The sequence below is a fragment of the Saccopteryx bilineata genome, chromosome 1, assembly GCF_036850765.1.
Source record: "Saccopteryx bilineata isolate mSacBil1 chromosome 1, mSacBil1_pri_phased_curated, whole genome shotgun sequence".
NCBI lineage: Eukaryota > Metazoa > Chordata > Mammalia > Chiroptera > Emballonuridae > Saccopteryx > Saccopteryx bilineata.
Window position 1 is genome coordinate 389,498,201 of NC_089490.1, and position 10,925 is coordinate 389,509,125.

The 10,925-nt window shown below is 45.4% G+C and overlaps 1 protein-coding gene across 17 annotated transcripts in view; it reads right to left on the bottom strand.

The window, feature by feature from the left end:
* AMBRA1 (autophagy and beclin 1 regulator 1) overlaps positions 1 to 2,601 on the bottom strand; it is a 237,122-nt gene extending 234,521 nt beyond the window's left edge. For 8 of the 17 annotated variants that reach the window (XM_066251421.1, XM_066251420.1, XM_066251419.1 and 5 more), the window contains exon 1: positions 2,239 to 2,601. The gene's annotated coding sequence lies outside the window, so the exon portion shown is untranslated. Of the gene's footprint in view, positions 1 to 2,019; positions 2,057 to 2,238 lie in introns of those variants that run through there. The other 9 variants (XM_066251426.1, XM_066251422.1, XM_066251424.1 and 6 more) reach the window with 7 other exon arrangements.
* Between the last annotated feature and the right edge of the window lie 8,324 nt (positions 2,602 to 10,925).

Consider the following 10,925-nt stretch of genomic DNA (forward strand, 5'->3'; position numbering starts at 1 on the left):
CAGAGTCCGACCTGTGGTGGCACAGTGGATAAAGCGTCAACCTGGAATGCTTTATCCACTGAGGTTGCCGGTTGGAAACCCTGAGCTTGCCCTGTCAAAGCACATACAAGAAGCGCCTGACCTGTGGTGGCGCAGTGGATAAAGCGTCGACCTGGAAATGCTGAGGTTGCCGGTTTGAAACCCTGGGCTTGCCTGGTCAAGGCACATATGGGAGTTGATGCTTCCTGCTCCTCCCCTCTTCTCTCTCTCTGTCTCTCTCTCGTCTCTCTCCTCTCTAAAAATGAATAAATAAATAAAAAAAAATTTTTAAAAGCACATACAAGAAGCAACTACTATAAGTTGATGCTTTCCCCTCCTCCCCCACCATTTCTCTCCCTCTCTCTCTCTCTATTCAATAAATAAAATCTTTAAAAAAAAAATCAATTCTGTGCAGAACCTATAGTGTCCCTTCCTTCCCTAAATTCTTTCCTCTGATATCAATACTCTTCCATAATAAAAATTTTTTTCAAGAACACACATTCTAAGCCTAACTTCCCAATCTATTAATAGATTCTCTATAAAGATTGTCTGGTGGCTCTTCCTTAATCCCTTTCTAGGAGTACTGTAGTCCTAGTAACTAGAAAATCACTCATAATCAAGGGCCCTTCAATTAAATCTTGCTGACCTCAAAAAAAAAAAAAAAAGAGGAAAAATAATCTTTTGAACACTCATGTGAGATTTCTAAAATTGTAAAAGGAAAGTAGATTTGAATGGTTTCTATCCTAGGACTAGGCATTTAGACTGTTCTCCCTCAAAACCATTCTCCTACTGATTCTACATACTATGGAAATACTTATTTAACCTACAATGACCTCTCCACTGATTATTTTTTTCAGCAAACAAGTTACACAAATTAGGATCATGACACCGAATCCAATGAAAATAAAATGAATAAGAACACCTTGGCCTGACCTGTGGTGGCGCAGTGGATAAAACATCGACCTGGAATGCTGAGGTCGCCAGTTCAAAACCCTGGGCTTGCCTGGTCAAGGCACATATGGGAGTTGATGCTTCCTGCTCCTCCCCCTGTTCTCTATCTCTCCCTCTTTCTCTCTCCCCTCTCTCTCTAATAAAAAAAAAAAAAATGAATAAATAAAATCTTTAAAAAAAAGAACACCTCGTCCCCAAAGTTTCCAAGTCGGGAGACAAAAGGAAAACATGGCAGTTTCCAGAATGTTAACTTTCAATTTAAAAATCTCAATATTTATTTGAATGAACCCTACACACAACCTTTTTAACTCTAGTATATACAGTAACCAAATCACTACCCAAAAATAACAAAACTGTTCTTAAAAATAATCTAGGGTTTCCTTAGACTCTTCCTAGAAAGCAAACTCTCTCAGGACAAATATCTGACTTCAAAATCTTTACCGTCCTGTTAGACATTAACCTCTTAACACCATGGCTGCAAGATTTCCACTGAGAAACAGGCTGAGGGGAAGGGGAAATAAGAAAGCAACCTGGGGGGAAAAAAGGGAAACCTAACAGCAAACAAAATTTTCTATCAAGAAACAGGAAAAAATTGTCATAGCTATTCCCGCGAAAATAATACTTTGAAATCAAAACTAGACAAAAGATCGCATGGTCCCTTTACTTCTGAAGTCTCCAGTGACAAATCTATATGCTAGGATGGAGGAACCACAATCAGAGCACAAATCACATTTAAAGATCTGTCGGTGATATGAGCCAAGTCATATCCCAGACCTCATCCTCAGTTCCTTACCCAAAAGGGCGAGAATTGGACACTTCGCTCAGAGGAGCCAGACGGCCTGGTTCCATAAGCCTACTACTCACCCAAGGGTCCCTTCAAAGACCGATCTCATTGGGGGTCCCTAATGTAACTGAGTCAAGACACGGAAGCTCGGGAAGAGAAAGGGAAGAAGGTCAAAGCGCGCAATGCTCTGTCCGTCCCTGGAAACCGATTTTCCCCCAACCAAGTGGGGTGCCAGTCCCACCCTAGACCCACCGTCCCCTCCCTACCGAACCACACCGGGCAGCACCAGCATCTCTCCCTCCTTCCGGCTTCTCCCACAGTTCCTCGCCGCCTCTCCGACCGCGCCCCCGAACGCAGCCGGGTAGCTCCTCCTTTGGCCGCGTCCCCGCAGCCGACCCGCCCGCCCACCCGCCGGCGCTAAGGTCTCCTCAACCAGACGGCGGAAGGATGCCGGGCCGGGCCTCCCAAGCTCCTCCCGGGCCTACCTGCCAGGCAGGCGGGGGCTCGGTTTGCAGCCCAGCGGGTGGACTGAGCCACAAAGAAGAAGAAGAGGCAAGAAGGAAGCAACGGTCCACTCTACCGACCAGCTGAAGAAAGCAGCCTGAGCGCGCGAGGCCTCGCGAGTAAGTCAGCCTTCGACCCGGCGCCGCCGCCGCTCAGGAGACATCAAGCAAGAAGACGGCGCAAAAGATCACCGATTGCGCGAACGTCCCAGACATCAAAGGAGGAGCGCCCGCGCAATCGTTCAAGGAACTGCAGTCGAGCGCCGAAAAACATCTCCGCTCCTACTCGAGGTTCGGCTCCAGTCCAAGGCATAAATAGACAAACCCCGATCGATCATAAGCCTTGGAGTAAAAAACCCGTGTTCCTGCCATTTTCTCTGTTGGTTGCCGTCTAAATTGTAGTTTTCCTAAGAGTGCCAAAGATCAAGTGATAGCACAATAATACTTGTATTATAGCTGAGCGACATCCTATAGACTCTCAACACTGTACCAGCTGAGCAAATTTGATAACTTCGTTTCCTCACTGAACAGTTAGGTTAGGTGAATGAAAAATATTGATGATATATATTACACGTACGTATGACAAAGACACGGAGAGAGAATCAGAGAGAATAGAGACTGAGAAAAAGTGAGAAGTCCATTAAAGCTCTAGTTTAGCTCCCATAAGCATAGAAAAGACAAACTTGGAAAACGCAGGGCTGTGTAGTTTGTCCTTAAGGCAGGAATGAAAGAATGAATGAATAAATAAATAAATAAATAGCACACCTGCTTTTCTCTTATTTTCTTCCAAAGGCCTAGAATCACAGGTATGTTTCTTACATAATGATCAAAAGCCTCTGGGTTCAGAGGCTGACAAAGTGGGTTGGCATTCTCGTCACAATAGCCTCTTTCCGATCTCTTAGTAAACAAACTAATATGTTCAGCACAAATACAGATTAATATGTACATCCTAGGTACAACTCAATCAAATAGTCATTTAAGTACAAATAGGAATTACTAAGTATTGGCAATAATAGTTTACCCACCTCCTCTTGAGAAAAAGACTTGGAGAGAAAACAAGATAGTTCCCCCCCCCAAAAAAAAGATATTCCCAGCCCTTAAGAGTTTATAATCCAATCAAATGAAGAACATTACATCAGCTCTATTTATATATTTTTTTCAAATTATAAGAGAAAGTTTATTTAGAAAGTTATAGCCCTAACAGATAGCTCAGTTGGTTGGAGCATCATCCTGAAGCACAGAGATTGCTGGTTTAACCCCGTTTAGGGCACATACAGGAACAGATAGATGTTCCTGTCTCTCTCTCTCTTCCTTCCTCTCTCACCAAAATCAATAAATTAAAAAATATGTATATATTTTAAATTTAAAAAAGAAAGTTACAGCCTGATCAGGCAGTGGCAGAGTGGATAGAGCATCAAACTGGGATGCAGAGGACCAGGTTTGAAACCCCAAGGTCGCCTGCTTGAGTATAGGATCATAGACGTGACCCTATAGTCGCTGGCTTGAGCCCAAGGTTGCTGGCTTGAGCAAGGAGTCACTTGTTCTGCTGTAGCCCCCTGGTCAAGGCACATATGAGAAAACAATCAATGAACAACTAAGGTGCTGCAACAAAGAATTGATGCTTCTCATCTCTCTCCCTTCCCATCTGTCTGTCCCTCTCACTGTCCTTCTCCCTGTCCCTCTCTCTGTCTCTCTTGCCAAGAGAAAGAAAGAAAGAAAGAAAGAAAGAAAGAAAGAAAGAAAGAAAGAAAGAAAGAAAGAAAGAAAGAAAGAAAAGAAGGCCCTGGCCAGTTGGCTCAGTGGTAGAGCGTCGGCCTGGCGTGCAGGAGTCCCTGGTTCAATTCCTGGCCAGGGCACACAGGAGAGGCACCCATCTACTTATCCACCCCTCCCCCTCTCCTTTCTCTCTGTCTCTCTCTTCCCCTCCTGCAGCCAAGGCTCCATTGGAGCAAAGTTGGCCCGGGCACTGAGGATGGCTCTGTGGCCTCTGCCTCAGGCACTAGAATGGCTCTGGTTGCAACAGAGCGATGCCTCAGATGGGCAGAGCATCGCCCCCTAGTGGGCATGCCGGGTGGATCCTGGTAGGGCGCATGCAGGAGTCAGTCTCACTGCCTCCCCGTTTCCAACTTCAGAAAAAAAAAGAAAAGAAAAGAAAAGAAAAAGGAAAGGAAAGAAAGAAAGAAAGGAAGGAAGAGAGAGAAAAGAAAGAGAAAGTTAAGTTACAGGAGGTTCTGGTCAAGTAGCTCAATTGGTTAGAGCATCATATCAACAGGACAAGGTTGCAGGTTCGCTTCTCCTGTCAGGGCACATACTAGAATCAACCAATGAATGTATAAATAACTGGAACAACCGATTGTTGTTTTTCTCTCTCTCAAATCAAATTTTTTAAAAGTTTGGGGGGGGGGCGGTGAAGTGATTTAGGGGCAAAGGTAAAGTGCCTGCTCCTTCAAAACCTGAAAAGGTTTAAGGGACACTCATATATATGGAGAAGGCCAGCATCCATAATGAGGAAAAAACACTGGGCTCTTGTCTACCACAGTTTTAGGAGACTTTTAAAATAAGTAAACATTTTTTAAAATGAGTAAACATTATAGCAATACTTATGAAAGTCTAAAAAAGAAAGAATTTAAGGCCCTAGCTGCTTGACTCAGTGGTAGATCATCAGCCCAGCATGTGGATTCCTGGGTTCAATTCCTAGTCACGACACACAGAAGAAGCGACCAACTGCTTCTCCTCCCCTCTCCTCCACTTTCTGTCTCTCTCTCCCCTGTCTCTAAAATGAATCAAGTCTTTAAAAAAAAAACAACAATTATGCAATATCCCATTGAGAAGATACACTGACCATGTTCCCCATTGTTGCATCCAAAAATTTTCTGTTTAATAGATATTGCTACTCTTGGAAAGAGGTAGTTATAACCTCATTGTTTATCATCAGGACCTATTGCACATAAACAGAAAGAGTAAGAAAGCAAGGCAGAGGTTTATTTCTCTGCCATATAAAAGAAATCCAGGGATGTACAGCCCACGGTAAGGTCTGGCCATTCAGTGTCAGGGACCAGGCTTTTATCTTGTTGCTTTGACATCTTCAATAAGTGGCTTTCATCTCAGGTTCAAGACAGCTGCTTAAGCTCTAGCCAATCATATCTGCATTCCAATCAGCAGAAAGCTGAAGGAGGAAAGGCATGTCTTCTAACCATAGGACATATCTTGAAAATAGCACAGAACATTTCCACTTATATTCATTCCACTGGCCAGAGCTATCACATAGTCACACCAAATTGGCAATTCGTCTTTATTCTGGACAGCCACGTACCCACCAAAAAGGGGCAAATGGATACTAGGTGACAACTAAATAAGTAGTCTTTTCCACATTCCTGGATCCAATGAGGAGTGGACAAATAGACTTTCCTTTGCTGTCTTCCTGGCATTGAGTTTCTATTTCTAGAATACATGCAATAGTATCTAGAACTACAGCTCTCATACAAACTTGACCCAAATTACATTATTTTGAAACCATGCTTTCAGTGAGAAAAGCTAAAGAAAGTAATTTTAATGCTATAGGAAGTTAGCAGTTTTTCAAAAGCTGGAGACATTTACTTCGTGTAAAACAATGGAAGGTTATGCAAATATAAATCTAAAATCACTGTCTGAAAATGGAAATTTTGAAGATCAGGCTGTGAAATCATTTTTTTTAAAAAAAGGATGGCCTGCCTGACCTGTGGTGGCGCAGTGGATAAAGCATCAACCTGGAAATACTGAGGTTGCCGGTTCAATACCCTGGGCTTGCCTGGTCAAGGCACATATGGGAGTTGATGCTTCCTGCTCCTCCCCCCTTCTCTCTCTCTCTCTCTCCTCTCTATAATGAATAAATAAAATCTTTTAAAAAAAAAAAAGTGGAAATTTGATTAGAGTTCCTTTTTAAAAAAAAAAAAAAAAAAAAAGGATGGCCTGACCAGGCGGTGGCGCAGTGGATAGAGCGTAGGACTGGGATGCAGAAGACCCAGGTTCAAGACCTTGAGGTCTCCAGTTTGAGCGCAGGCTCATCTGGTTTGAGCAAAGCTCACCATCTTGGACCCAAGGTCGCTGGCTTGAGCAAGGGGTTACTCTGTCTGCTGAAGGCCCGCGGTCAAGGCACATATGAGAAAGCAATCACTGAACAACTAAGGTGTCACAACAAAAAACTGATGATTGATGCTTCTCATCTCTCCCCGTTCCTGCCTGTCTGTCCCTATCTGTCCCTCTCTCTGACTCTCTCTCTGTCTCTGAAAAAAATAAATAAAAGAAACATTAAAAAAAAAAAAAAAAAAAAAAAGGATGGGCCCTGGCCGGTTTGCTCAGTGGTAGAGTGTCGGCCTGGCGTGCAGAAGTCCCGGGTTTGATTCCTGGCCAGGGCACACAGGAGAAGCGCCCATCTGCTTCTCCACCCCTCCCCCTCTCCTTCCTCTCTGTCTCTCTCTTCCCCTCCCGCAGCGAGGCTCCATTGGAGCAAAGATGGCCCGGGTGCTAGAGTGGCTCTGGTTGCAACAGAGCGACGCCCCGGAGGGGCAGAGCATCGCCCCCTGGTGGGCAGAGCGTCGCCCCCTGGTGGGCGTGCCGGGTGGATCCCGGTCGGGCGCATGCGGGAGTCTGACTGTCTCTCCCCGTTTCCAGCTTCAGAAAAATACAAAAAAAAAGGATGGCTTATTCTGCTGGTAGAGTTGCACCTCTACAGATAAATTTCCTTAGAGAACTATATCAAGTGTGGGTTTAAGCTTCAGTGTGACACAATACACTACTGCTTCTTCTTATGAAGTCTTTTTGGACTGAAGCATAGATCACAAGAGATCAGCTGAAACCCTCAGACCTGAGGAAGGAAGACCTGAAAAAAGAAAACCAGGTAGGTAGAAGTAAAGCTCACCCTGGGATGCACTACTGATGCCTACATATTGGTATTAAGATTTATAAGACTTAGTAATTCACAGGGGTGGATTACTTCAGACAGAGCATTGTCCCGAAGTTACAAGGTTGCAGGTTCAACCCAGGAGCCATCCCCTTGAAGGTAAGACAGGATGAAGGGAGGGGAAAGGAGAGAAGTGGAGGGGATTGATCCTTATCTTGGTTTTGGGCCCAGAGAAAATCAGGCCTGAATCTAGGATGAGATAACTATAGCAGTACCACGACTCCTTATTAAGAAGTTTAGGAAGAAGAGTTAGGCCGTAAGCAGCCAAAATGATAAGCTGTTGTAGGTCATGCCGTTGCAATTCTTTTATTTTTTTAAATTCTGTTCTTTTTTTTTTTTTTTTTTTGTATTTTTCTGAAGTTGGAAACGGGGAGGCAGTCAGACAGACTCCCGCATGCGCCTGACCGGGATCCACCTGGCATGCCCACCAGGGGGCGATGCTCTGCCCATCTTGGGGGATCGCTCTGCCGCAATCAGAGCCATTCTGGTGCCTGAGGCAGAGGCCACAGAGCTATCCTCAGTGCCCGGGCAAACTCTGCTCCAGTGGAGCCGTGGCTGCGGGAGGGGAAGAGAGAGACAGAGAGGAAGGAGAGGGGGAGGGGTGGAGAAGCAGATGGACGCTTCTCCTGTGTGCCCTGGCCGGGAATCGAACCTGGGACTTCCGCACACCAGGCCGACGCTCTACCACTGAGCCAACCGGCCAGGGCCAAAATCTGTTCTTTTGTAGCCTGCTCATCCCAGGATGAGCTTTACTTCTACCTACCTGGTTTTCTTTTTTCAGGTCTTCCTTCCTCAGGTCTGAGGGTTTCAGCTGATCTCTTGTGATCTATTCTTCAGTCCAAAAAGACTTCATAAGAAGAAGCAGTAGTGTATTGTGTCACACTGAAGCTTAAACCCACACTTGATATAGTTCTCTAAGGAAATTTATCTGTAGAGGTGCAACTCTACCAGCAGAATAAGCCATCCTTTTTTTTTTTTTTTTTTTTGTATTTTTCTGAAGCTGGAAACGGGGAGAGACAGACTCCTGCATGCGCCCGACCGGGATCCACCCGGCACGCCCACCAGGGGGCGATGCTCTGCCCCTCCGGGGCGTGGCTCTGTTGTGGGGTAATGTCCTGTGCACTTTGGGCTGGATGGTAAAGTTAGAAGCAGTATGGTTAATAATTTTTATATTTTATTTATTGATTTTTTTTTTAGAGAGAGAGGAAAGGTGGGGGGACAGACAGAAACATTGATCTGCTCCTCTTTGTGCCTTGACCAGGAATCAGACTCATAACCTTCAGTCCTGGGATGAGGCTCTATCCGCCAGGGCACAGTATGGATATATAGAAGCAGCCCAGAGAAGGAGATATAAGGAGGCGCTTCCTTTTTTGGAATTATTTATATTAAATAAGTTTCCAGAAGTGGAGCCTGACCTCTGGTGGCACAGTGGATAAAGCATCGACCTGGAACACTGTGGTCACCAGTTCGAAACCCCAGGCTAGCCCAGTCAAGGCACAAATGGGAGTTGATGCTTCCTGACCCCCACTTCTCTCTGTCTCTTCTCTTCTCTCTAAAATGAAGTCTTAAAATTTTTTTTTTAATTCCAGAGGTGGAATTTATCAATGGATTAAGATGTATGAACATTTTAAGTCTCTAGAATGATAGATAAGCCCTCCCATGAAGAAAACTGTGTATGTAAGGGGTAGAGAATAATAGATGCTTAATGTTTTGCTGGGAAAACATGGAGATTCCTTTTTTTTTTTTTTTTTTTTTTTCATTTTTCTGAAGCTGGAAACGGGGAGAGACAGTCAGACAGACTCCCGCATGCGCCCGACCGGGATCCACCCGGCACGCCCACCAGGGGCGACGCTCTGCCCACCAGGGGGCGATGCTCTGCCCATCCTGGGCGTCGCCATGTTGCGACCAGAGCCACTCTAGCGCCTGAGGCAGAGGCCACAGAGCCGTCCCCAGCGCCCGGGCCATCTTTGCTCCAATGGAGCCTCGGCTGCGGGAGGGGAAGAGAGAGACAGAGAGGAAAGCGCGGCGGAGGGGTGGAGAAGCAAATGGGCGCTTCTCCTGTGTGCCCTGGCCGGGAATCGAACCCGGGTCCTCCGCACGCTAGGCCGACGCTCTACCGCTGAGCCAACCGGCCAGGGCCACATATATTTTTTAAATGTCTGTGAATTGTATATGCTAGGGAACTGGTGTGTATCCCCAGTCTTCAGGTGATATTTTACCTTTCCTCCTTCCTGGCCATTCTCACAATCAACAAAGTCTTCCTTAGTTCTGAGACCATGATCTCTTATACCCACAATTTCATAACACCTGGGTGGGATCCAGAGAGCATGTGCGTTGGGTTCTGAGGCCACGGGTGTACACATGGTTAATACTATTTTCTTGTCTTCCTCCTAAATTGCCCTCCATTGCCAGGGAAGGTGACTGCTAAGCTCAGTCCTCGAGTTGTTTTCAGCTTATTTCAGGCAGGGATACAACCACAGCTTGTTTATTATCTGTTTAGCCTCTATCTTACCCCTCCTCACCTCTTTTTCAATGTTTTTAAAATTTATTTTAGAGAAAGGAAGAAACACTAATTTATTGTTCCCCTTGCTAATGCATTAATATTTTGACTCTTGTACATCCTCTGACCAGGGAGCGAACCTGCAACTCGGGCTTACGGGACAACACTAACAACTGAGCTAACCAGCCAGGGTATCCTCCCCACCTCTTACTGTTTTCACTATATGACCCCATTAAAAGTGTGTCTTGTTTTTTGTCCCCTTACAATCCAACAGTCAGGAAAAGAGCTCCCTCCCTTGTTCAGCTTATTTTTAAAATGTTCTTTTTAAAATTTTTTTCTATTTTCTGTTCACTTCAATGTTAAACTAAGAATATGATTATGGCCTGACCTGTGGTGGCGCAGTGGATAAAGCATTGACCTGGAAATGCTGAGGTCGCCGGTTCGAAACCCTGGGCTTGCCTGGTCAAGGCACATATGGGAGTTGATGCTTCCTGCTCCTCCCCCCTTCTCTCTCTCTGTTTCTCTCTCTCCTTCTCTCTCTCCTCTCTAAAAATGAATAAATAAATAAATAAATAATTTAAAAAAAAAAGAATATGATTATGGTCCCTCTTTTGTATAATTTGGAATTGGTAAACCACTGATGACCCAATATTGTAATTTTCTCTTAATATATCTTCAGCCCTGGCCGGTTGGCTCGGTGGTAGAGCGTCGGCCTGGCATGCAGAGGTCCCGGGTTCGATTCTCGGCCAGGGCACACAGGAGAAGCGCCCATCTGCTTCTCCACCCCTCCCCCTCTTCTTCCTCTTTGTCTCTCTCTTCCCCTCCCGCAGCGAGGCTCCATTGGAGCGAAGATGGCCCGGGCGCTGGGGATGGCTCCTTGGCCTCTGCCCCAGGCGCTGGAGTGGCTCTGGTTGCAATAGAGTGATGCCCCAGAGGGGCAGAGCATAGCCCCCTGGTGAGCCGAGCGTTGCCCCTGGTGGGCGTGCCGGGTGGATCCCGGTCGGGCGCATGCGGGAGTCTGTCTGTCTCTCCCCGTTTCCAGCTTCAGAAAAATACAAAAAAAAAAAAAAAAAAAAAAAAAAATATATATATATATATATATATATATATATCTCTCTCTCTCTCTTCAAACTTTGCTGTCTTGAAACATCTGAAGGCAAATCTGGAAAACTCCCATGCTGGCCAGATGGTCATCTATGGGAAGATGAAGCTTACATAAGACAGGCAAAA